A 27,772-nucleotide genomic window follows, 5' to 3' on the forward strand; every position below is an offset into this window, starting at 1 on the left:
TTTCTATTTTAGTGTCCAAATGTAATTTGATTTGTTGTCATAGAATTATCGAATCCATACAGTGTGGAAGCAGGCCATTGGGCCCATCTCAACCCTCTGGAAGGCATCCCGCACCCCTACCCTATCTCTGTGACCCCAGACCTCCGATGGCTAACCCACCTGGCCTATGCATCCCTGGACACTATGGGCAATTTAGCATCGGCAATCTACCTTGCCTAAAAATTTTTGGACTGTAAGAGGGAACCCATGCAGACACAAGGAGAATATGCAAACTACACACAGATGCCCAAGGTTGAGAAGTGAACCTAGGTCCCTGATGCAGTGAGGCAGCTGTGCTAACCACTGAGACACCATGCTGCCACTTCCTGTGTGGAACAGTGGAAGCAAAAGTTGTTACGAAATTACCTGTGGACATAGTTGACTTGCTCCAGAGATTTCCTGAATAAATCTACTGGATTTAATCCGTTGGAATTGGTCAATGGTCATGAGGTTTGAGATCCATTAATATTGATTTTGGAAATATTGTTAAGGCAAAAAGATGAATCCTCATTGTTGGATTACATGCCCACATTCCTTGACAGACTCACAGGTGCATTTAAAAACTTCTCAAGCAAGGACCATAAAATATAGGAGCAGAAGTACACTATTCAGCCCATTGAGTCTGCTCTGTCATTCAATGAGATCATGGCAGTTGATGAATAAATGGGCAGGCAAACATGCTACAACTGGAACTCCTCAAGCAGGAGAGGAGAGAACAGGAGACTATACATCTTCACCCTCTGCTTCCTGTAAAGACTCTAATCCATCCTCTCAGTTTCTCTGTCTCTGTGGCAACCATTCTCGTAATGAGACCTGCCGCAGCAGGACCTGAGAAATGCCCACGTTTTTCCTCAGCCAAGGATTCCCTGCCACCATGGTTGACAGTGCCCTCTGTTGTGTCCCACTCATTTCCTGAACTTCTGCCGCCTGCCATTCTCTTCCCTCCCACAACGCTGACAGAGTCCCTGCTCCTCACTTTTTACCCATGAGCATTCGCATCCATAGGATCATAAGTTCCTATTTCCGTCACTCCAAAGGGATACCGTCAATAGACACATATTTCACTTCTTTCAGCCTTTACAAGGGACTGCTTCTTCTGGGATACCCTGGGCCACTCTTCCTCTGTCTTCTCCCTCCCCACCATCCAAGGCCCCAAGCTCACCTTCCAGGTGAAGCAGAAATTTCCATGCACTTCACTCAATCCAGTCTATTGTGTATTCGCTGCTGACAAAGTGGTCTCCTCGACAATGGGGAGACAAAATACAGATTAGCCGACCACTTTACGGAACACTACATTCTGTTTGCAAAAAATGACCTGAGCTTTCTTTTGCCTGCTACTTCAACACATCACTGTATTCCCAGGCCAACATCACTACCTCGGGCTTGCTGCAGTTCTCCAGCAAAGTTTAGTACAAGCTGGAAGACCAGCATCTCATTTTCCACAGCTATCAGGTCTGAATATCATGTTCAATAATTTTAGCGCCTGAACATCTTCCTCCATATCCTTTACTCACTCCCACACACTAAGTCCTGTCATGACATGGCTGCTTTCAGTAAAATCTAACCCATTTTCACAGACTCATTGTGCCCATTAGCAGGTTTTGTCAGGAGAAGTTAAATGTGTTGGACATGTTCTAAAGAATAAAGAGACATTGTTGAAACATGCAAGAATCTTAAGGAACTTGACAGGGTCAATACTGAGAGGTTGTTCCTCCTTTTGGAAGTGTCTAGAAACAGAGGGCACAACCTCATTAAATCAGGTGTGTTACTTGCTTAAGACAGAAATAAGATAAAATTATTTTCTCTCAGACGCAGCGAATCTGTGGATGTCTTTACCACAGAGGACTGTCAACACTGCGTAGCAAAGTATATTCAAGACTGAGATCAATAAAGGAATCAGGGTTATGGAGCAAAAGCAGGAAAGTGCAGCTGAGGATTATCAGATCAGTCAAGTTCTAATTGAACAGAGGAACGGACTCGATGGGTTGAATGGCCTACTTCTGCTCCTACATCCCACAGTCTGATGGAGCTCGCTCTCCGTCATAAGGGGTTTTATAAAAAGCATTCCTCCAGAAAGACTGACAAGTTGATTATTAAACACTCTCACAAACACAGACCCAAACACGTGTACCACCAGTTCACATTTCAAGCTCTAAAATATCTCATATTAATATATATGTTGCATTGTTACGTAGTTGGAATACCAGGAGAGTTTTACAACTTGGAAAAACTGAGTGATGTAAATTTGTGGTTGTACCTTCAGTGTTGCTGTTTGAAAAGTCCTAGTTGAGCTGTGATATTTGGCACATGTCCCACACATGGTATTAACCCATGCATCGCCTTCAAATCCTCCTACGTTATCACTTTTTGCACATCCTGCCCTTATTCTATAATAGCATCTTTCACAAACCCTATGCTACTCCACAATATGGAAGATGCAACATTGTGGTTATGTTACTGATCTAGTAATATCAGTGTGCCTATTCCAACTTAAGATTCATCAAGATAAATTGCTGCAAATAAGGCCCGGTCTCTCTATCAACAAACACTGTGACTGGTGAAAATGACAGAGAGATACAGGACCTACAAGAATATAAGCACAAAGTTGTAATTGATTGGAAACTTCAACATTATTAGGCTGAATGTCCTTATCCTGCTCCTATGTCTAATGAGCTTTTGTTCTAATGGCTCAAGGGATAAGCAGAAATTCTACAGGTGGCTGAAAGCTGTGGTAAAGCATTAAACCTGTGAAAACATAAAGAGCAAATGGTGAATGGAGGAAGTTGAGTAATTCATTGACATGCAGAAACCAATGATGTATGATGTTTCATCAGCGATCTTGAGATGATCTCTGATCCAAATATTCAATGGCACATACTACTGGCAGCTAAGCACTGAGGGAAACTCATGAAGGACAGGGAGGCAGAGTTGCCTTGAAAGAGAATTTTGAAGAACTCCTCAACCAAGACCCTGCCTTTGACTCAATGTATCCTTGACTCTGTGCATTAGTGCCCCATCTGGCTTGATCTCGATGCTCGTTCAGTTTGGAGCAAAGCTGAAAAAGCCACCAAGCCACTACAGCAGATGGAATCCCTGAAATATGATGTTGATACTCTCCTGGCAGAGCTACACTACCTCATATGGGAGGTAGAGCACATGCTGGGACACGATTGTTGCTGCCTCACAGCGCCAGGGACGCAGGATCAATTCCACCCTGGAGCAACTGTTTGTGCAGTTTACGCATTCCCTTTGTGACTGTGTGGGATTCCTCCCACATTCCAAAGATGTGCAGGTTAGGTGGATAGTCCATGGGAATTACAGGGATTGGGTTGGAGTGGGACGGTTTCTGGGTGAGATGCTCTTCAGAGTGTTGGTAGATTGAGGGGCTGAATGGCCTGTTTCTGCACTGTAGGAATTCTATGTTAATTAACTTTAAATTTAAAAGGAAGGTATTACTGCCAATGTGTAAGATAATATATAGCTCAGTATCTGAAACAAGTCAACCAGGTTCCTTAAGTTAGCTAACAACGAACCAATTGATTGGAAAAAATACTCAAGTTTTATGAAGTATTCTAAACCAACCCTCTTTTAGGGATTTCATTCAAATGTCAAGCGTTTACACAATATGTACTGGTAAACCAGGGATATCTTCACCAATACTGAGTTTCAAGCAGTTCAGTTACTGTTTTAACTGTGTCACAATCACAGTACTGTCTACAATAGGACTGATACTATAAAGAAGGACTGGAATTGAAGACACCGCAATAATTAAACACAATATTGTGATCTTACTGAGAAAGAGAGTAGGCTATTTTTGCAACCAGTTGTTCCCAGATAACATCCATTCAGCCCTGTCACAGACAGAGAGAAAATCGTTGACATAAAGATCAGCTTGGGAGCCAGGAATGTGTTGTTTTCCGCTGTAGAAGTAACATCAACATTGAGAACCTGACCAGAAAAGACTAGGAAGATCAAAGTGGGTGCTAGATACCAATTTTCCAGCAAAATATTCTCAGGAAATGTGTCTGTGATACTGTTTATGGGCCAAAGGACCTTATGGAATTAGGCCACAGATCTTCTATATCTCACTGAATGGTGGATTAGACTTGAGGATCTGAATGGCCTCTTCATTTAACAATGCAGGTGACTCATGTTCTCAATAGAAGTTGCTTTATTGCTTTTGCCCCTTATAAGTTTAGCATCAGAGAAACATTTAACCCCATAATTGCTGTTGAAGCTTGACAAACGATGTGTGCTCTCAAGATGCTGCTTGGCCTGCTGTCTTCATCCAGCTCCACACTTTGTTATCTCGGATTCTGCAGCATCTGCAGTTCCCATTATCTCTGATCACAATGAAAGTTAACAATAGGTTTAAAATCCAACTTCCATTCTTTTCTGTAACTTACACACAGCCTCCTAAAAGCCTGGAACAAAAGAACATTACAATCTGCAGAATGTTATATTAAATACACTTTGGCGGCATAACAGTTAAATTGATCACAAATTTTATCCAAATATTGTTGAACATCTTAAATCATTTTCCACATAAGCACTGAGGGTTCTTCCTAGATCAGTTATGGCTGGCTGAGACCTCTTTTTCTGGAAACCGTGATGCAGGTACAAACTTCTCCTTTAAGAATCCTCCACTTTAAGGTGATAAGCATTTCAAGTGGATTTTCTATGCAAATTTTGATGAGGGAATGAGAGAGAGAGAGAGAGGAGAGAATGCGCAGTAGCTGTTGCCCAGAGCCAAGATCCCACTAATTGTCCAAAACCAATTTTTCCTTTGCACCTACAAATTGGGTCATGCAAATTATTTGCACATAGTCACAGACTTGGTGTCTCCATTCAAGCAGTTTGCTCTTTGTAAATTAACATTGTTGTTGCTTTAGCCGGTGTCCTTTGTTTTAAAAAATATTATTTCCATGAAGTTCTTGCTGTCTATATGAGTACATTCCATTATGTAAATTAATGCATTTCGTAAAAGTGACCCATGGGCTAAGAATGAATGTGCATGCTTATCTAGCTCCTTACTTGTACGTAGCCCCCATTAATTTTTGAGTGGCTTAGCTTAAAAGCCAACAGCAAAGATGTTGTCTTGGACAACATAAAATAAGTTTATTACCAAATATTGCTGTGAATTGATAAAGTTAGTGATGAAATGCATGCAAAAATTAAATGCAGATAATGATAAAAATATTTGCAAAGATTGGAATACAGTTTTAGTTCTTTACCATTCAGCAAAGGCCAGTAGGTTGTGTTTTGAAGTGTTGGTTATCTGCAATGAACGATTGAGCTTGAAGAACTCTGTTTAGTATTGTGAGAGATTAGAAATGTTGTTTCTGCAGCTAAGGATGAATGGTGAGGTCTTGCAAAAGAAGAACATTATAGTCACAAGATTTTGTAGCAGAAGTTTATCATTAGCCAGAGATTAGGTTCTGCAAAGGCGGCAGTTAGCACGACCAGAAATATTGTTTCTGCAGACAAGGACGTGGTAGAGATAAGGGTGTTGTAGCAGAGGCTTATTTCTGCAAACCTGACAATTCACACGTACAGCATGTCTAGCGCTCTTTAGGATAGCAAATAAGGATTGCAGTAAACAAGGGAATGGGGCCTTCGGCCGGCAGAAAAGGAACAATAAACAAGGGCTGTCCGACAGGACGGGGAATGATAGGATAAGAGAAGACCAATGGGAGCAGGGAGGCGTGATTCCGCAACTTGTAAACTGTATAAGAATGTTTAACATGCTTTGTAGTGTGTGCCTGCCTAGCAGACACCCTTTCTTGAAAGATCGTACAGAATAAAATTGTCTTGTTTCCAAGGCTTTGTCTCAGGCTGAATTTGTGAGCAGGTACTGTTTCTCACAGTGGCTTCAGTAGCTTTTCAAGTCAGTCAGCCAATGTAGGTGGACTGAGTAGGTCAAGGAACTTTGGGGAGTTCCTTTTCTTTACTGGTTGTGCCAGTGTGAAAGTGAAGACTGCCGGTATTCCTCTCCAGCAGAGTATTGTTATCTCTCACTGAGCTGGACATCAGGCTGTTCCTGCAAATGTCATAAATGCTAAAGATTTTATCGAAGTATCCAAATCTAGTCAATTCACCTGCCCTGTTAGACACAGGTTAACAGAAGCACCAACTGACTTTCTGTGCTGAACAAGAATGTGTTTTTTGCAGATAAATAGTTTCTCACTAACAGGCAAACAAGCACAAAGCATCGATGTACAACTCTATCAGTTGAAATCACATCCCCTTATGACCAACCCCCACATACACAGTCAGACAGACAGACACGCATGCGTACACACACACACACACACACACACACACACACACACAAACACACACACAGGTGTTGTAGTGAAGGGGCTGGGAAGTTCAATGCCTTTGCTTAAGTAATCTTTTTGCTCATCAGGACTTGCTGCTTCTCTTTGTCTCTTTCCATTTCCAGCTGTTTTTCACTTCCTTGCAGGAGGCACAGAGTGACTGATTCACAGATTGTAAGTTCCTTGACTTATTGGTTAAAAGCAATAGCTTTCAGCAACTAATGAGGGAAAATAAGCCACCTTTCTTCAGGCTTGAGGCATTTATTTAATGCACAGTCAAGAACGCTGCTTCCCCTTCTGGAGATCTAAAGGTTTGTGGCAGTATCATTGACATGCGCAGGCTGTTCAGCTGCTCCAGAGCCTATCATATGATTGTTGTCAACTGTTCACCCTTCTAAAGACCAATCAGCTAATTGTTGCTGGCTGGATCTCCCTTCAAACACACCCCTAGCCCAAGATAACAAAGCGTGGAGTTGGATGAACACAGCAGGCCAAGCAGCATCATAGGAGCAGGAAAGCTGATGTTTCAGGCCTGGACCCTTCTTTAGAGACAGGGAGGGCAAGGGGGTTCAGAAATAAATAGAGAGGGGGTGGTGGATAGAAGATGGATAGAGGAGGAGATAGGTGGGGAGGAGACAGACTGGTCAAAGAGGCAGGGATGGAGCCAGTAAAGGTGAGCGTAGGTGGGGAGGTAGGGGGGAGATAGGTCAGTCCAGGGAGGACAGACAGGTCAAGGGGGCAGGATGAGGTGAGTAGGTAGGAGATGGGAGTGGAGCTTGAGGTGGGAGGAGGGGATAGGTGGGAGGAAGGACAGGTTAGGGAGGTGGAGATGAGCTGGGCTGGTTTTGGGATGCAGTGGGGGAGGGGGAGATTTTGAAGCTTGTGAAGTCCACATTGATACCATTCGGCTGCAGGGTTCCCAAGTGGAATATGAGTTGCTGTTCCTGCAACTTTCAGGTGGCATCATTATGGCACTGCAGGAGGCCCAGGATGGACATGTCGTCTGTGGAATGGGAAGGGGAGTTAAAATGTTTCGCGACTGGGAGGTGCAGTCGTTTATTGCGAACCGAGCGGAGGTGTTCTGCAAAGCGGTCCCGAAGCCTCCGCTTGGTTTCCCCAATGTAGAGGAGGCCACAACGGGGACAGCAGATGCAGTATACCACATTGGCGATGTGCAGGTGAACATCTGCTTGATGTGGAAAGTCATCTTGGGGCCTGGGATGGGGGTGAGGCAGGAGGTGTAGGGGCAGGTGTAGCACTTCCTGCAGTTGCAGGGGAAGGTGCCGGGTGTGGTGGGGTTGGAGGGGAGTGTGGAGCAGACAAGGGAGCCATGGAGAGAGTGGTTTCTCCGTAAGGCAGATAAGAGTGGGGATGGAAAAATGTCTTTGGCGGTGGGGTCGGATTGTAGATGGTGGAAGTGTCGGAGGATGATGCGTTGTATCCGGAGGTTGGTGGGGCAGTACGTGAAGACGAGGGGGATTTCATTTTGGTTTTTATTGCGGGGAGGGGGTGTGAGGATGAGTTGCAGGAAATGTGGGAGACACAGTTGAGAGCATTCTTGACCATTGACGGGGGGGATGTTGTAGTCCTTGAAAAATGAGGACATCTGTGAAGTACAGGAATGGAATGCCTCATCCTGGGAGCAAATGCGGCGGTTCCCCTTCTTTTTTCAGTGTGTCTCTTATATTGTTCAGATTTCTGAAGAAGGGTCTAGACCCGAAACGCCAGCCTTCCTGCTCCTCTGATGCTGCTTGGCCTGTTGTGTTCATCCAGTTCTACACCTTGTTATCTCAGATTCTCCAGCATCGGCAGTTCCTACTATCTCTGTAACAATTTATACCCCTAGTCCAGTTTCTTGGCAATTAAACTTCTTTTACTGGTTTAACAAACAGCAGTGTAAATAGCACTTAGAAAAAACATTTGGCAGCTTTTTTTCTTGATGTGCAGCAATCCCTTAAAAAATAGCCCTTTTCCCATTTCAGTCCACAATCAAAAACACAGGAAAATAAGAAGCTATGCTGTTTATAATGGGGTTGATTTCTTAAAACCTTCCCTCTATGATGCCTGGTACACAGAGAAAACCTAGTGCTTGTACGTTATTCACAATTACTTATCTGAAAGCTGTGGCCTGGAGCGGTCTTCTCAAATTCTTCTGAAGTCTTTGCACAAATAGTTTTCAGTGTGTTTCTTATATTGTCCAAAAACTCAATATACAACTCCAGAGGGACATTCTTTTCAAACAAACAGGCAGAGAACTCATGCTGGAGTTCATTTGAAGCCATTTGATGATCTGACCATTTTCGGCTGCTTCATCAATGACCTTCCCTCGATCCCTCCTTCACTGATGATTGCAGAATATTAAGCACTATTTGCACTCCTCAGAAACTGAAACACTCCAAGTTCAAATGCAACAAGATTTGGACAATATCCAGGCATGGGATGACAAGCGACAAGTAACACTTGTGCCACACATATGCCAAGCCATGACCATCTCCAAAAGAAACAATCTAACTCCTGTCCCTTGACATTCAATAGTGTTACCATCACTGAATTCCCCACTATCAACATCCCTGGGGATTTCCATGATTAGAAACTGAACTGACTAGCCATGTAAATGCTGTGGCTTCAAAAGCAGCTCAGAAGTAAAGAATCCTGTGGGGACTAACTCACTTTCTCACTCCACGAAGCCTGTCCATCGTCTACAAAGCACCAGCTAGGAGTGTGATAAAATACTCCCCACTTGTGTGGATAAGTGCAGCCCCAACAACACTCAAGAAACCTGACACTATCCAGGACAAAGCAGCCGTTTGACTGGCTTCACACCTACAAACATTCACTCCCTCCACAACCGACACTCAGTAGCAGCAGTGTGTACCGTCTACAAGATGCATTGCAGAAATTCACCAAGGCTCCTTAGACAGCACCTTCCAAACCCACGACCACTACCATCTAGAAGAATCAGGAAGGGCTATAGATAAGAGGCAACAAGGTGTAGAGCTGGATGAACACAGCAGACCAAGCACCATCAGAGCAGGAGCAAAGCTAATGTTTTGGGCCTAGACCCATCTTCAGAGCTGTAGATATGTGGGAGCACTACCACTTAATTCTCTTTAGAATTATTAGCCATCCTGACTTCCAAATATATCAATGCTCTTCAGTGTGGCCGAATCAAACTTCTTGCACCCCCGCTCTAAGGGAATTGTGGGTGCACCAATACAAATGAACTGCAGCAGGTCAAGGAGGCAGCTCACCACTACCTACTTAGGGGTAACCAGGGGTGAACAACAAATGTTGACCCAGCCAGCAACTCCCACATTGCACTAAATAATAAAAAAAACTCAGATTTCTGGCCATGATTGCAAAAACTCTGATCTTATCACACCCTTCACACCAGCAGTTTCCAATCTGTTGTCCAAAGCTCATTGAATTTCAAATGTCTTTCAGATTTCCTTTGAGATCCTTCTTGAGATAAGCAGTCTGGTTTCTTCATTTGGCTTTTCGCAGTTGAATCCACAAGAGAGTTCAGGTGATTTTTGGCAGCCACTTTTTAAGGCTCTTTGTGCCGACTCAAAGAAAAGTTAGCTTTTCGCAAGACCTATAATATAATTACCTATTCATGACACTGTGATTATGACTATTTTTTAATATCGGAGACAAATCCAACTATGTCTAGGCCCGAAACGTCAGCTTCTGTGCTCCTGAGATGCTGCTTGGCCTGCTGTGTTCATCCAGCTTCACACTTTGTTATCTCGGATTCTCCAGCATCTGCAGTTCCCGTTATCTCGGATACAGTTGTGGTAACTACATACCTGTCTGCCACAAGGAAAACCATTGCAGGGATCCTCCTCAATTGCCTCTTCCTGGTAACTTCTTTCAGAGTCTCAGTGCAAGTTTTGCCGTTTGAGATGTACCACAATCTTGAAGTTCACTATTCTGTAAATTCAAGAGATATGCAAGGGGCGGCACCAATCAGGCAAAATGCATTTTTTTTTCTAGCGATTGTATTGAGATTTTCTTGGGCTACCTCTTGGTTTTCAGCCACCTCCATTTCATTCTTGATAACAAAGTGTGAAGCTGGATGAACACAGCAGGCCAAGCAGCATCTTAGGAGCACAAAAGCTGATGTTTCGGGCCTAGACCCTTCATCAGAGCTCTTGGCCTGCTGTGTTCATCCAGCTCCACACTTTGTTATCTTGGATTCTCCGGCATCTGCAGTTCCCATTATCTCCGTTTCATTCTTATTAATTTATCTATCATGTGATGCAGTCATATAACAATACAGTCCGTATATGTGTTGGGATATGTGCACTCACAAAAACAGAACTGGAATAATTTATTAATGCCATCAATAATTCTTAACCCTTCATAAATTAAAATCAAAGCGCACAAGAAAACATTCATTTCTTCAATCTCGCTGTATTTAAATTGGCACAAGACAATAGGCATAGGTTTGCAGCAAACATTCATTTCAAAATACGTATTTCTGCACACAAAGAGCCATCAATATAAATATGCCTTTGTGAGGCTGATGAGATCTCAGTTAATACTTTTCCATCACATGTACTTAAAATTGGAAGATTTTAACTAGATAGTTATTATACTTTTGACCACATCTGAGGTTTCAACTCAGATATAATTTTTTTCTCGGTGTGTAGGGTGGCACAGTGGTTACCACAGCTCCCTCATGGCACTAGGGACCTGGGTTCAAATCTAGCCTCAGGCCCTTGTATGGAGTTTGCATATTCTCCCCATGTCTGTATGAGTTTTCCCAGGGTGCTCTGGTTTCCTCCCACAGTCCAAAGATGTGCAGGATAGGTGGATTAGCCATGCTAAATTGCCCATAGTGCCTGGGGACATGCAGTCTAGGTGGATTAGCCATGGGAAGGATAGGGTATGGGGTAGGCCTGGCGGAATGCTCTTCAGAGAGCCAGTGTAGGGTCAATGGGCCAAATGACCTGCTTCCACACTGTAGGTCTTCTCTGGTTCTAATGAAAGCAGCTTCTACAAACCTCCAGAGACTTTTCTGAGTCTCTTACGGACTGGAATTCTTTTCTCAAAGCTGTCAACAAGTCAATAACTAGAAAATAACTAAAAATAACCACACCAAAAACACCTTCCTTGACTGAAATCTGTGCAAACTACAGACAGAGCCAGTTCAGTCTTTGTTCTGTCTTTCTTGTTCAACATTCTCTGTGGTTGGCTGGCCATCGCCAGTCCTCCTTTGATTGACCATTTCAACATCCAACCAGCTGCTAGTTCCTGAGTTGAGTAGCCGCTCAGTGCCAAAACATCAACAGTGTTCTTGATTTATCTTTCCAGGCCAGTTCCCAATAGCAAACATCAGTCATAGAGTCATACAGCTCCTTTGGTCCAACAAGTCCATGCCAAACATGAACCCAAGATAAACTTGTCCCAGATGTCTACTCCTGGCCTATATCCCTCCAGCCCTTTCCTATTCATGTATCCATCCAAATGTCTTTTAAACATTGTAATTGTACCTGCATCCACCACTTCGTCAGGAAACCCATTCCACTTGCGAACCTACCTTTGTGTAAAAAATTTACCTCTTATGTCTTGTTTAAATCTCTCCTCTCCAACCTTAAAAATGATCCCCCTAGTCTTGAAATCCCCAATTCTAAGAAAAAGACAACTGCCACTAACTCTATTGATATCCCTCATTATTTTATAAATGTCTATCATGTCGCCTCTCAATCTTCCACACTCCAGGAAAAAAATGTCCCAACCTATCCAGCCTTTCTTTTTACCTCAAACCTTCCACTACTGGCACCATCCTGGTAAATCTCTTCTGAACTCTTTCCAGCTTAATAATATCCTTCCTATAACTGGGCGACCAGAACTGGACACAGTATTCCGGAAGAGGCCTCAGCAACGCCCTGTACAATCTCAACATGTCTTTTGTTCTAACCTCATCTTTAAAACCAGCGCAGTTCAAACTTTAATTCTCGACCGCATCTCACAATTCCCAACCAAAATGAAAGAAAAGTTATAGACGCAACACTGGAGAGATTAATGGAACTGAAAGGTGAATAATTCAGAGGTGGTGCTAATCTTATCCGATGATGCTAAGGAGGGTGATCATGGAAGAAGTAGATGTTTTGGTTGTCATTTTCCAAAATTCTGTGTCACTGAATCTACCATAAGAAAGCAAAGATAGATTTTTTGAGGCTAAAGTTGTCCACGGGAATGAGAAGAGTGGGAGTATGGCGTTGAGTTAAAGGATCAGTTATGATCATGTTGAATAGCAGAATGGACTTGATGGGCCAAAGGGCCTATTCGTCCTCCTAGTTTCTCAGTTTCTAACCTTACTGCCCATGGGCTGTCCTTTGTCTCAGCTTCATGGAGCCAGTTAACAGTCGATTGTGGCAACACAGAGTCAGCTTCTCTGACTCCCACTCCCCTGACCAACAAACTGACTGGGATCTGTTTAGATTAGATTAGATTAGATCAGTTATGATCATGTTGAATAGCAGAATGGACTTGATGGGCCAAAGGGCCTATTCGTCCTCCTAGTTTCTCAGTTTCTAACCTTACTGCCCATGGGCTGTCCTTTGTCTCAGCTTCATGGAGCCAGTTAACAGTCGATTGTGGCAACACAGAGTCAGCTTCTCTGACTCCCACTCCCCTGACCAACAAACTGACTGGGATCTGTTTAGATTAGATTAGATTCCCTACAGTGTGGAAACAGGCCCTTTGGCCCAACAAGTCCACACTGCCGCTTGGAGCATCCCACCCAGACCCATCCCCCTATTATGCACACAGCTCTGAACACTACAGGCAATTTAGCATGGCCAATCCACTCTAGCCTGCACATCTTTGGACTGTGGGAGGAAACCGGAGCATCCGGAGGAAACCCACGCAGACACGGGGAGAATGTGCAAACTCCACACAGACAGTTACCCGAGGCTGGAATCGAACCCGGGTCCCCGGTGCTGTGAGGCTGCAGTGCTAACCACTGAGCCACCGTGCCACCCTTGTTGTTCTGTAACCCTTGAATTGTTCTTGGTGACCTCTTAAAACCCCGTGAGAGGGCTTTGTCCCAACTCCTTGGCGAAAACAAACGCAGCACACCTCGGAATGTCTTGTGCATCCTACCATATCCAGATAAGGTCACCACAGCAGCTGCCAATTTCACAGATGTGCAGGTTTAGTCATACAAGCTGCTGTACATGAGTGCTTACAGGAGGCAAGCTTCCCCAAAAGAAAGGACAGTGTACCACAAATGGGATGGATATTGTTAACAGCTTAGAGTTCTACATGTAGGGAATTGTAAGAGTGCCAGGCCAAGACCAGGTATGTTCCTTGTTCGGACGCTTAGAAGATGTGGAGGCTAGTAAGCGAACAGTAAGGTCCACTCAAACAAGTGACGAACATGGACAACAAATTGGAGTTACGGTAGGTTTGAAGGTGAAACAAAACGTAAGCAGAAGGGAAATGTTTGTGGCATTACTAAAAGCAGGGATAGAGAGGAGTAAGATAGACGGAATACCTATGGGCTCCATGTGCTATCTGGAGAGAACACAATGCTTTTTGAAGCCTATGGAAGTCAGAGAGATCAAATCAGAAATGAAGGGAGGAAAGGAAAACCAACAGGAGACAGAGTGCCCACTCCACTTCAAAACAGCAAGTAAAAACATGACAGTGCATAAGGGAAGCTAAAACTGTTCTCAATCAGAATTCATTCATTAAAGATGTGTCTGCCTTTCCTACTGACAGCCAATGTCCCACTGCAAATAGGTAGATTCCACAAAGTAAAATGCATCCACCTTTTCTGAAAGATGCCGTGATTTCCAGTCCCCCACGTGATCAGTCAATTAGCACATCTCTGTGACCTTTGCAATCAATCCAATTTTACCTTTATTTTCAGATTCTGTTAAAAGTCATGTTACTGCTTTGAAACAAGGTGATTGCATCTCACATAATTCATGTGCCTTAAACCTGCCTACAATATCTACTGTATCCTGTCCTGTTACTGAAACAGTGTTTGCGACACAGTCAGAACCTTCACCTTCCTTTCACACGGATTGCTTCAATATCAAACCCAATACCACAATGTTTGGGGCTATAATTAACCCTCCGCTCTTCTTCTCCCGCAGGCCCGACCAGTCCCCCTCCACTGACGCCCTCATCTGCCAAACCGAACTCATCCTTACCCTTAACAACCTCTCCTTTAACTGCTCCCACTTCCCACAGACTAGGCGGGGGGTGACCCTGGGCCCCTGCATAGGCCCAAGCTATGCCTGCCTCTTTGTAGGATACGTAGAATAATCCCTCTTCCACAGCTACACTGGCCCTATCTCCCACCTCTTCCTTCATTATATCGATGACTGTATCGGCACTGCCTTGTGCTCCCACGAGGAGCTTGAACAGTTCATCAACTTTACTAATGTCTTCCACCTCAACCTCAAATTCACCTGGACCATCTCTGATACCTCCCTCCCCTTCCTGGACCTCTCTGTCTCCTTCTCTGGTGACCACCTTGAAACTGACATCTATTTCAGGCCAAAAAAACCCAAAAGAACTGCAGATGCTGTAGATCAGGAACAAAAGCAAAGTTGCTGGAAAGGCTCAGCAGGTCTGGCAGCATCTGTGAAGGAGGAAGCAGAGTTAATGTTTCAGGTCCGGTGACCCTTCCCCTGAACATACGACACAAAACGTTAACTCTGTTTTCTCCTTCACAGTTGCTGCCAGACCTGCTGATCTATTTCAAGCCCACCAACTCCCACAGCTACCTAGAATACACCTCCTGTCGTGAACCTTCCTACAAGAGTGCAATTCCCTACTCCCAATTCCTCAGCCTCTGCTGCATCTGCTCCCGAGATAGGGCATTCCTCTCCTGAAGATCCCAGACGTTCACTTATTCCAAGGACCGCAACTTCTCACCTTCATTGGTTGAAAATGCTCTCAACAGCGTCTCTTACATCTCCCACACCTCTGCTCTCACAGCCCCTCCCCGCAACAAAAACAAAGACAGAATCCCCCTTGTCCTCACATATCACCCCATTAACCTCCGGATTCAACGTATCATTCTCTGCCACTTCCGCCACCTGCAATCTGACCCCACTACCAAAGAGATGTTTCCCTCCCCACCTTTATCTGCCTTTCATAGGGACCGCTCACTCCGCGCCTCCCTCATCCGCTCCACATTCCTCACTAGCCCCATCACTGCTGGCACCTTTCCCTGCAACCGCAGGAGGTGCTACACCTGCCCCTACACCTTCTACCTCACCTCCTCCCAGGCCCCCAAAAAACCTCCCACATCAGACAGATATCCACCTGCACATGTGTCAACTTGGTCTACTGCATCTGTTGCTCCTGATTTGGCCTCCTCTACATTGGTGCGACCAAGTGGAGGCTCGGAGACTGTTTTGGAGAGGACCTACGCTTGGTTTGTGACAAACGATAACGCCTTCCAGTTGCAAACCATTTCAACACCCCTTCCCACCCCCTGGGCGACATGTCCCTCCTGGGCTTCCTCCACTGTCACAATGACATCACCTGGAAACTGGAGGATCAGCACCTCATATTCCGCCTCGAGAACCTACGACCCAATGGTCTCAATGTGGATTTTACCAGTTTCAAAACCTTCCCAGCCCCGTCCTCATCCCGTGTCCAATCCTCTCTCACATCCCCACCTCCTTTACCTGACCCATCCTGTCTGTCTTCTCTCCCACCTATCTGCCCTCCCCACCTCACTGACCAATCCCCACCATTGCCTACCTGCACTCACCTGTCACCATCCCACCTACCTTCCCCAGCCGCACCCCTCCTCTCCCTATTTATTTCGGAGCTCCCACCCCCCGTCCCCATTTTCTCAAGAAGGGCCCCGACTGGAAATGTCAGCTTTCCTGCTCCTCTGATGCTGCCTGGCCTGCTGTGTTCCCACAGCTCCACACTGTGTTACCAAACTGTTTCGGGCAGTCAAGAGATTGAAACACATTGTTCAGAAACCAGTGCAGAAAGATGAGTTTTTACACAGTTCTCTAACGGAAGCTACCAAATCAGGGCAAAACAAAGAAATGCTTCGAAAGATTTCTGATGCAATGATAAACTGTAACCTTAAAAAGCAAGATTCATTTTTGCACCAAACCATGAACACTTCGTACTTTAGGCATCAATTGGAGCAAACTATGGAATTAGGAAGCTGAAACTGACAACGTCTGCAGTATCTGAAGAGCTATAGGATAAAAGGGAATGTTCTCAAACAGAACAACCAGCCACTACATCTTGTGTTCCTCCTCCTCCTGCTCCTGCTCCAGATTTTCCAAAAGCTGAGAAGTTCACTGCCAACTCTGTTGCGAATGTAGAAGAAACACAAACTGCATTATTAGAAGCGGCTCAATCTGGCACCGAAACACCTCGCTTAAGAAAGTTTCCCATTCCGAGAAGCACATTGCAAATTAATGTGGGGGCCTGTGTTCTGCACAAAAATCAAGCTGCTCAAGCCCATACATTTCTTAATGAGCAATGTTGGCAATAAGTGCAAAATGACCTTAAGATGTCATTCAGAATACTTCCAAGAATACAGAAGTGTTAACTTTTTCGCAAGAGATAGTAGGAATTGCCGATGCTGGAGAATCTGAGATAACAAGGTGTAGAGCTGGGTGAACACAGCGGGCCAAGCAGCATCAGAAGAGCAGGAAAGCTGATGTTTCAGGTTGAGACCCTTCTTCAGAACTTTTTCGTAGTCTGGTTTGAATGCACCTTTATTTGTTGGTTGCCAAATGCCATCTTGTACAAGATAATAAAATGTGAGGCTGGATGAACACAGCAGGCCAAGCAGCATCTCAGGAGCACAAAAGCTGACGTTTTGGGCCTAGACCCTTCATCAGAGAGGGGGATGGGGAGAGGGAACTGGAATAAATAGGGAGAGAGGGGGAGGCGGGCTGAAGATGGAGAGTAAAGAAGATAGGTGGAGAGAGTATAGGTGGGAGGTAGGGAGGGGATAGGTCAGTCCAGGGAAGACGGACAGGTCAAGGAGGTGGGATGAGGTTAGTAGGTAGCTGGGGGTGCGGCTTGGGGTGGGAGGAAGGGATGGGTGAGAGGAAGAACCGGTTAGGGAGGCAGAGACAGGTTGGACTGGTTTTGGGATGCAGTGGGTGTTGGGGAAGAGCTGGGCTGGTTGTGTGGTGCAGTGGGGGGAGGGGAGATTTTGAAACTGGTGAAGTCCACATTGATACCATATGGCTGCAGGGTTCCCAGGCGGAATATGAGTTGCTGTTGCAGGGTTCCCAGGCGGAACCCTGCAGCCATATGGTATCAATGTGGACTTCACCAGTTTCAAAATCTCCCCTTCCCCTACTGCATCCCTAAACCAGTCCAGTTCGTCCCCTCCCCCCACTGCACCACACAACCAGCCCAGCTCTTCCCCCCCACCCACTGCATCCCAAAACCAGTCCAACCTGTCTCTGCCTCCCTAACCGGTTCTTCCTCCCACCCCAAGCCGCACCCCCATCTACCTACTAACCTCATCCCACCTCCTTGACCTGTCCGTCTTCCCTGGACTGACCTATCCCCTCCCTACCTCCCCACCTATACTCTCTCCACCTATCTTCTTTACTCTCCATCTTCGGTCCGCCTCCCCCTCTCTCCCAATTTATTCCAGAACCCTCTCCCCATCCCCCTCTCTGATGAAGGGTCTAGGCCCGAAACGTCAGCTTTTGTGCTCCTGAGATGCTGCTGGGCCTGCTGTGTTCATCCAGCCTCACATTTTATTATCTTGGAATTCTCCAGCATCTGCAGTTCCCATTATCTCTGATGCCATCTTGTACAATTTGTGTCTTCCGATTCCCTAGAGCTTGAGATCTGGGGATACTTTGAAGGTTTAATTTGCATTTTAGGACTGTCTGCTGATTTGAAAGCATGTTGCATGCCTGTGTCTCTATGTGACATGTATGGTTAATGTAATGCCCTTTCAAGAAACCATCAGTGTTGTGTAAAGCAAAAATCTGCGACAAATTGTTGATCTAGAATTTGTATCTTAAAAGCATGGTAAAAATTCATTTCTTGAAATTAGCCATAGGTGATTAAAATTAATTGGGAAAAAATAAAACCAAAAGAACCTTGGGTAGATTTTAATGCCAGAAATTACCATATTTGGAGTTTCATTTTCTGGCCACAGTGAACTTCCAAACATTGTTTTGACACATGAGTAAATATTTAATTCCAGATGATAAGATTGATTCATTATTAATATTCAAGTGATTGGGATATTGGAATGTTGAAAGTGGAAGTCTCTATGGGAGGAGTTTAGGAAAGGCAAACTCAACAAAGGATTGGCTTTACCTACCTTCAAGGAGGTGGAGAGATGGATGACATAATCCTGGTGCAGGAGGTTATGCCCAACCCCCTTTTTGAATCCATAGAGGATTAATACTTATTAGTCCATTCTGCTGGATGTGGAATGGTGGAGCTTGTTTGTTTTTTAAGAAATTGGAGACTCTGAAGGCTGAACCTACTTGCAGAATTTCAACGTCGCAATACAGCGATGGATGAGGCACCCTCAACCCATCAAGCCACTCATCAATAACACCTTTCAGCCTTGGGGAAGTACTGTGGAAATATTAATTATGGTGAGTGCCAGGAATCTCAAAACCACTGATAAACGTTGTCACAAAAACTTTGTTAAGACTCATATGCCCTCGTATTCTAAAACATTTCAATGGAATGGTTACCTGAAAATTTAAAGGGATTCTGAGAAATGATGAAGTGCATATACTTGGTCTCAATGGTTTCACTGCATGAAAATAGTTGGTAACTTCAAAGAAGTAAACAGAATATTGAATTTGGACAAATTTTCATAGAGATATGTCAAATATCTAGAATGAGTCGTCTAGTAACATTAAAAAAAATTGTAGGTTGTCTTAACGAAGAAGCAAACAATGTATGCTGTGCCTGAATCAAACAGAAATATTTGACTTCTGTTTTAAAATATTACAAGATTATGTTCCATGGACTACAAATCTCTATAGGACTCTAGAGTTAAACTCTCCCTCTCACACAGTCTCTCCCTCTCTCACACACACTCTCTCTCTGTCACACACACTCTCTCTCTCTCACTTACTCTCTCGCTCACACACGCTCTCTCCCTCTCTCTCACACACACTCTCTCTCTGTCACACCCACTCTCTCTCTCTCTCACGTACTCTCTCTCTCACACACACTCTCTCTCTGCCACACACACTCTCTCTCTCACTTACTCTCTCTCTCACACACACTCTCTCCCTCGCTCACACACACTCTCTCTCTGTCACACACACTCTCTCTCTGTCACACATACTCTCTCTCTCTCACTTATTCTCTCTCACACACACACTCTCTCTCTGTCACACACACTCTCTCTCTCATTTACTCTCTCTCTCACACACACTCTCTCTCTGTCACACACACTCTCTCTCTCTCACTTACTCTCTCTCACACACACACTCTCTCATAATAGTTATGTTGCAAAATTATAAGACCACAAGACATAGGAGCATAAATTAGGCCATTCAGCCCATTGAGTCTGCTCTGCCATTCAATCATGGTTTCTCAGTCTATTGTCCCAGTTTCTACCTGTAACCCTTGATCCCCTTAACGATCAATTAACAATCTAATTGGAAGAGACAAAGTAGTTAAAGGTGGAGACTGGTGATAGAAGAAAATAAAATTAGAATAGTAGGTTGAAGCGTTAATTCAGGTTAAAATGTTACAGCCATGGAAAGGAGGTTTAGCTATGAGCACAAAACTGATAGTTTTCCCTTGGTGATGTTTGAGGCCTTGTCTTTCCTCTTAAGAGAATTGATTTGGTGATCAAGCCACTACCTGAGACATTGGGACTAGACATGGAAGAGATGAGTAAAACCGCATTGACCATTTGATAAGATCATGTGGGTGTCAAGAATGCGTAACATGGTCTTGTGTTACCGATGTAAGTGTGCAAAAGTGAGTATTACCTCAGAGGTAATAAATATGAGATGGTAAAGAACATGCACTCAAAACAATGGGTCTCAGACATGTGCAACTACTTGATGAAAGGATGAGTGTGACTTGGAAGAGCGCAAATAGATAGTTTATATGATAAGGCACTGACACAAAAACCATAGAGAAACTGACTTTAAAACAATGAAAGTAGCGTTAGTGAAAGGGGTGCAAAAAGAATTAAAATCAAAATAAAAAGTGTGATCGGTTATTATGTGAAAATGTTACAGAATTGAAAGAATATGGAATCTGGGAGGAGGAATGGTGGACTGAGTTAACGGGCGCAGCAGATGACATACGGATATCCCGCCTTGATCATTTGTTTGACTAAACCAGTCAGTGAAATTGTAATGTGTTAGGGCAGTTAGTGGATGTGAAAAACACTGAGCTAAGACCCACGTGGTGTAGGAATCTGTGCATAGGGAACTGGGGAAACATAAATTAAGGAATGTGGAAAGTACTGAATTTTAGAGCAAATTATTTAAATAAATTAACTGAGAAAGAATGTCACCTCAATCAGATGGCATGGCTTGCTAGTTCTATCATGGCCTTCTGGTATAAGGGTTGGTCCCCAAAGACCACTGCAATCATTAATTTGATGATGCAACCTATTGTTGTATTTTCGTATTGATACTAGTTATTTTCATTTTAGTTTTAATCTTCTAGTGCCGGTTACATACTCTTATTATACATACTTTCACGGCTGTTGCTGATTTGCGTCAGCATTTGCAATTGTAACACGTGCTGTCAAATATCATCGGGGTGGAATGTACAAAATGGGCGGAAGGGCTAAAAGTTAATGATGATATTTGACGGCTGCGTGAGAAGATAGATTGTATAGGATGGGCTGAATGGCTAAAATTGTTGATGATACTTGACAAGCTGCATGACCTTGGATGGGGTTTGTTGACATTCCTTTACAAGCCAAAGACAGCACCTGCAACTTGTTTTTCTGTAGATGTGTTTTATTTTCTGTATTTGCTTTCTTTGTGCTGGCTGTTTGCTACATTGTATAAGAGAGAGGGAGTTTAGTTCCAATTCACTGGACTTCACTTTGCCTAAGAATTATGCGCGGTGCCGGAACAAACTGAAGCCTCCAGGCTAGCCATTGGTTGAGGGGACCCCGACGGGCAGGAGGGCGTGACACTTGTTGCTTTTTCTGGAAAGGCTTGAGACTTTTTTTTTCCCTTTTCTCTTCCATTTATTATTACCACTTTAGCAATTTATTATTACTCAATAAATATCTATATTTAAGAAAATTTCTGTGGTTGAGCCTTCTCTTAATAAGGTTTGCCCAAATCTGAAAGGAACATAGAACATAGAACATTACAGCACAGTACAGGCCCTTCGGCCCTCAATGTTGTGCCAACCTGTCATACCGATCTGAAGACCATCTAACCTACGCTATTCCATGTACGTCCATATGCTCATCCAATGACGACTTAAATGTACCTAAAGTTGGCAAATCTACTACCATTGCAGGCAAAGCATTCCATTCCCTTACTACTCTCTGAGTAAAGAAACTACCTCTGACATCTGTCCTATATCTTTCACCCCTCAATTTAAAGCTATGCCTCCTCGTGCTCGCCATCACCATCCTAGGAAAAAGGCTCTCCCTATCCACCCTATCTAACCCTCTGATTATTTTATACGTCTCAATTAAGTCACCTCTCAACCTTCTTCTCTCTCACGAAAACAGCCTCAAGTCCCTCAGCCTTTCCTCATAAGACCTTCCCTCCATACCAGGCAACATCCTAGTAAATCTCCTCTGCACCCTTTCAGAAGCTTCCACATCCTTCTTATAATGCGGTGACCAGAACTGTACACAATACTCCAAGTGCGGCCGCACCAGAGTTTTGTACAGCTGCAGCATAACCCCATGGTTCCGGAACTCGATCTCTCTATTAATAAAAGCTAAAACACTGTATGCCTTCTTAACTGCCCTGTCAACCTGGGTGGCAACTTTCAAGGATCTGTGTACATGGACACCGAGATCTCTCTGCTCATCTACACTACCAAGAATCTTACCATTAGCCCAGTACTTTGCCTTCCGGTTACTCCTACAAACATGCATCACCTCACACTTGCCCGCATTAAACTCCATTTGCCACCTCTCAGTGCAGCCCTGCAGCTTATCTATGTCTCTCTGCAACCTACAGCATCCTTCGTCACTATCCACAACTCCACTGACCTTAGTGTCGTCTGCAAATTTACTAACCCATCCTTCTACGCCCTCACCCAGGTCATTTATAAAAATGACAAACAGCAGTGGACCCAACACCGACCCTTGCAGTACACCACTAGTAACTGGTCTCCAGGATGAACATTTCCCATCAACTACCACCCTCTGTCTTCTTTCAGCAAGCCAATTTCTGATCCAAATTGCTATATCTCCCACATTTCCATTCCTCCGCATTTTGTACAATAGCCTATTGTGGGGAACCTTATCGAACGCCTTGCTGAAATCCATATACACCACATCAACCGGTTTCCTCTCATCTACCTGTTTGGTCACCTTCTCAAAGAACTCAATAAGGTTTGTGAGGCACAACCTACCCTTTACAAAACCGTGCTGACTATCCCTAATCAAATTATTCTTTTCTAGATGATTATAAATCCTATCTCTTATAACATTTCCCAACACTTTACCAACAACTGAGGTAAGGCTCACTGGTCTATAATTACCAGGGTTGTCTCTACTCCCCTTCTTGAACAGGGAAACCACATTTGCTATCCTCCAGTTGTCTGGCACTATTCCTGTAGACAATGGCGAGTTAAAGATCAATGCCAAAGGCTCGGCAATCTCCTCCCTGGCTTCCCAGAGGACTTATCTTCACCCTCTGTAGGTTTTCTAATACCTCTTCCTTGTGAACCTCAATCCCACCTAGTCTCGTAGCCTGTATCTCAGTATTCTCCTCGACAACATTGTCATTTTCTCGAGTGAATACTGTCAAAAAATATTCATTCAGTGCTTCCCCTATCTCCTCTGACTCCACACACAACTTCCCACTACTATCCTTGATTGGCCCTAATCTTGCTCTCGTCATTCTTTTATTCCTTAAATACTTATAGAAAGCCTTAGGATTTACCCTGATCCTATCCGCCAACAACTTGTCATGTCTCCTCCTGGCTCTTCTGAGCTCTCTCTTTAGGTCTTTCCTGGCTACCTCGTAGCCCTCAAGTGCCCTAACTGAGCCTTCACATCTCATCCTAACATAAGCCTTGTTCTTCCTCTTGACCGGAGATTCCATCTCCTTCGTAAACCACGGCTCCCGCACTCTACAGCTTCCTCCCTGCCTGACAGGTACATACTTATCTAGGACACACAGGAGCTTTTCCTTGAATAAGCTCCACATTTCTAATGTGCCCATCCCCTGCAGTTTCCTTCTCCATCCTATGCTCCCTAAATCTGGCCTAATCTCATCATAATTGCCTTTCCCCCAGCTATAACTCTTGCCCAGTGGTATACACCTATCCCTTTCCATCACTAAAGTAAACATAACAGAATTGTGATGGCTATCACCAAAGTGCTCACCTACTTCCAAATCTAACACCTGGCCAGGCTCATTACCCAGTACCAAATCTAATGTGGCTTCGCCCCTTGTTGGCCTATCTACATACTGCGTCAGGAAGCCCTCCTGCACACACTGGGCAAAAACTGACCCAGCTATAGTACTCGAACTATAGTGTTCCCAGTCAATATTTGGAAAGTTGAAGTCGCCCATGACACATACCCTGTCTCTCTCACTCCTATCGAGAATCATCTTTGCTATCCTTTCCTCTACATCTCTGGAACTATTCAGAGGCCTACAGAAAACTCCCAACAGGGTGACGCCTCCTTTTCTGTTTCTAACCTCAGTCCATACTACCTCAGTTGACGAGTCCCCAAACATCCTTTCTGCAACTGTAATACTGTCCTTGACCAACAATGCCACACCTCCCCCTCTTTTACCATCTTCTCAGTTCTTACTGAAACATCTAAATCCCGGAACCTGCAACAACCATTCCTGTCCCTGCTCTGTCCATGTCTCCGAAATGGCCACAACATCGAAGTCCCAGGTACCAACCCAGGCACCTACCTTATTCCGGATGCTCCTGGCGTTGAAGTAGACACACTTCAAACCAACTTCTTGCTTGCCAGTGCCATTTTGCATACCTGAAACTTTATTTTGGACCTCCCTACTCCCAACCTTTTCTATACTCGAACTACAATTTTGGTTCCCATGCCCCTGCTGAATTAGTTTAAACCCACCTGAATAGCCTTTGCAAATTTCCCCCCCAGGATATTGGTACCTCTCTGGTTTAGGTGAAGACCATCCTGCTTGTAGAGGTCCCACCTACCCCAGAAAGAGCCCCAATTATCCAAGAATCCAAAACCCTCCCTCCTGCACCATCCCGTAGCCACGGGTTCGCCTCCTTTCTCTCCCTATTCCTGGCCTCAGTAGCACGTGGCATGGGCAACAAACCAGAGACAACAACTCTGTTCATCCTAGCTCTAAGCTTTCATCTTAGCTCCCTGAATTTCTGCCTTAAATCCCCATCTCTCTTCCCATCTATGTCATTGGTGTCTATGTGGACCACGACTTGGGGCTGCTCTCCCTCCCCTTAAGGATCCCAAAAACACGAACAGAGACATCACACACCCTGGCACCTGGGAGGCAACACACCAACCGTGAGTCTCTCTCGTCCCCACAGAACCTCCTATCTGTCCCCCTAACTATGGAGTCCCCAATGACTAATGCTCTGCTCCTTGTCCCCCTTCCCTTCTGAGCAGCAGGGACAGACTCTGTGCCAGAGACCTGTGCCCCACTGCTTTCCCCTGGTAAGTCGTCCCCCCAACAGTATCCAAAGCAGTATACTTATTGTTGAGGGGAATGGCCACAGGGGATCCCTGCACTACCTGCTGGTTCCCTTTCCGTCCCCTGACTGTAACCCATCTGCCTTTTTCCTGTACTTGAGGAGTGACTACCTCCCTGTAACACCTCTCAATAACCCCCTCTGCCTCCCGAATGATCCGAAGTTCATCCAGCTCCAGCTCCAGTTCCCTAACACGGTTTTCGAGGAGCTGGAGTTGGGTGCACTTCCCACAGATGTAGTCAGCAGGGACACTAGTTGCTCCTGCATACACACTGTGATCCAAGGCAGTCAACACCCAGGACAGTGCCATCTCCAGAAAGAAGGTCAATGAGCAGGCAAAGTGCCGCATTCTTCTCTCTGCTATCTCATACTCACTCTACCTCTGCTACTGCGCCCATCTCCCACCAAGGCTCACGCCCTGTTGCTCTCACTGCCGCATGCAACGCCTTCCCTCTTGTGCAGCCTCCCGCCTCGCCTGGCCTTAGCCTCCCACATCACTAACCCCACAGGCTGCCTCCTCAATTCTTTGAGTCAATTCATCCTATTTTTCACCTATATGCACTAGCAGGGGAAGCGATGGCCCAGTGGTATTGTCACTGGACGGTTAACTCAGAGAATCAGATAATGCTCTGGGGACCTGGGTTTGAATCCTGCCACAGCAGATGTTGGAATTTGAATTTAATAAATATCTGGAATTAAAAGTCTAATGATGACCATGATTCCAGTGTTGATTGTCAGGAAAAACCCATCTGGTTCACTAATGTCCTTTAGGGGAGGAAACTGCCATCCTTACCTGGCCTGGCCCACATGTGGCTCCTGACCCACAGCAATGCGGTTAATTCTTGACTGCCCTCTGGGCAGTTAGGGGTGGGCAATAAATGCTGACCGAGCTAGCGACACTCACATCCCATGAATGAATAAAGGAAATAAAAAGCTGTCAGTTGCTTTAATCTCACTCACTGGCCCCTTTGTTTGCTCATTACAGGAGAAAGCGGCCCAGAATAGGGCAGAGGAAGACCGTACAAAAAAAGGGCCAGCTGAGCCTGACGTCTATGCTTTTGTTTCCTATGAGTGGTCACATGGGAGAAGACCAGGAACCACTGCAGTGGGTATGCAGGGACACCCAAGTCCCACTCAATGCAGAATTACCCCTCTTGATTCCTCTGTAGCTCTCACCTTAACTCCACTCTCACCTTATCTTCATTCCTTTCCTCAATAAACTTCTGTTTTAGTGTTAAAAACAAATCTGCAATGTGGCCTCTTTACATTTCAGCGAGAGACCAGCTTGTTAAAACGAGAAAAGCAGATCTATCAAACCAGGTTTCAGTCTGGGCTCGGACTGGATCCAGCTGGGATCAGAACACTGTCTATGTGGGAAAATGTTATAGTTCATTTGTAGATGTCAAAGAGACTTCTGAGTTTCTGCACTGGCATGGGATTTAGAGCAAATCTTGTCCACAGTTAAGTATTTGAATGTGAATATATTTGATGCATGCTCACTAAAACCATATTCTTCAGCTAACCTGCACAATAAGCATTGTCCTCTCACCTCGGCTCCCCAGTTATACTGATGTTAAAAAATGCTACAGTCCTTTTATTTTTAACTTTTACCAAAACCTATTCTCTAAACTCCCCTGTGTTTACAGACCCACATTAGCTCCCAATAAGGCAACACATTGATTTTGAAATTCTTATTGTTTTCAAATGTTATCTGTTTGTTTGGGATCTCATCTCCCACTTGAATGCTCACTCCTACCACTGCAGATGCACTGTGGCAGCAGTGTAGAGCTTCTGTAGGATACAGAACTGCAGCTCATCAAGTCTCCTTCAATACCAGCTTCCAATCCTGTGACCTGAATCACCCAGAAGGAGAATGGAATGAGAACATCGCCAGCCAGCTTCCTTCCAAAACATTCACCATCCTGACTTGGAAATATATCGCTGTTCCTTCATTGTCGCTGTTTCAAAATTCTTTAATTCTCTACCAGCGCTGTGAGTCTACATCACATGGACTGCAGTGGTTCACACTACTATCTTCTGGAGAGCAGTTAGGGGAGGATAATAGATACTGACTTTGCCAAGAATGTTACCATATATGTAAACAAATAAACAAGGAAATAAAGCACTTTGATATGGAGCAATTATGGCACAAAATGAGGTAGGTCATTCCACACCTCAGGCTCTTGTCAGCCGTGTGGACAATAATCCAGTCAGTTCCATTCTCCTGCTGTGTCTCTGTGTAACTCAGTAGATGTTTCTTCTTAATTCCTTCCCTGAAATGCTTCATTTCACAATTCTCTGTGTGAAATTGTATCTGCCAGTTAACTATGCATTCTGCTATCCCTATGTCCTGATGCTGTTGATTTGTTATTCACTGTCTGCTGCTTGTACGAATTTGGTACCGTCAGCAACATTTCCAATTTGACTTGACTCTCTATTTTGTCTGTGTCTAAGTTTTACCCATCTGACACTGACCCTCTCTTCCCATGAGATAATTTTGTTAACTAGCCTCTTGTATAACATTTTGTCAAGCATTGCATTAAAATCTACACAGGCAACATTCTCTGCACTCCCTTCTC

At 44.6% G+C, this 27,772-nt stretch overlaps 1 long non-coding RNA gene across 1 annotated transcript in view; it reads left to right on the forward strand.

The window, feature by feature from the left end:
• The window catches only part of LOC125447407 (uncharacterized), a 56,279-nt gene extending 29,992 nt beyond the window's left edge, over positions 1-26,287 (forward strand). Inside the window, exon 3 of the long non-coding RNA XR_007246551.1 lies at positions 26,179-26,287. This is a non-coding gene — a long non-coding RNA (uncharacterized LOC125447407). The remainder of the gene's footprint in view (positions 1-26,178) is intronic.
• The last annotated feature ends 1,485 nt before the right edge of the window (positions 26,288-27,772 follow it).

The sequence above is a fragment of the Stegostoma tigrinum genome, chromosome 35 (genome assembly GCF_030684315.1).
Source record: "Stegostoma tigrinum isolate sSteTig4 chromosome 35, sSteTig4.hap1, whole genome shotgun sequence".
Taxonomy (NCBI): Eukaryota; Metazoa; Chordata; class Chondrichthyes; order Orectolobiformes; family Stegostomatidae; genus Stegostoma; species Stegostoma tigrinum.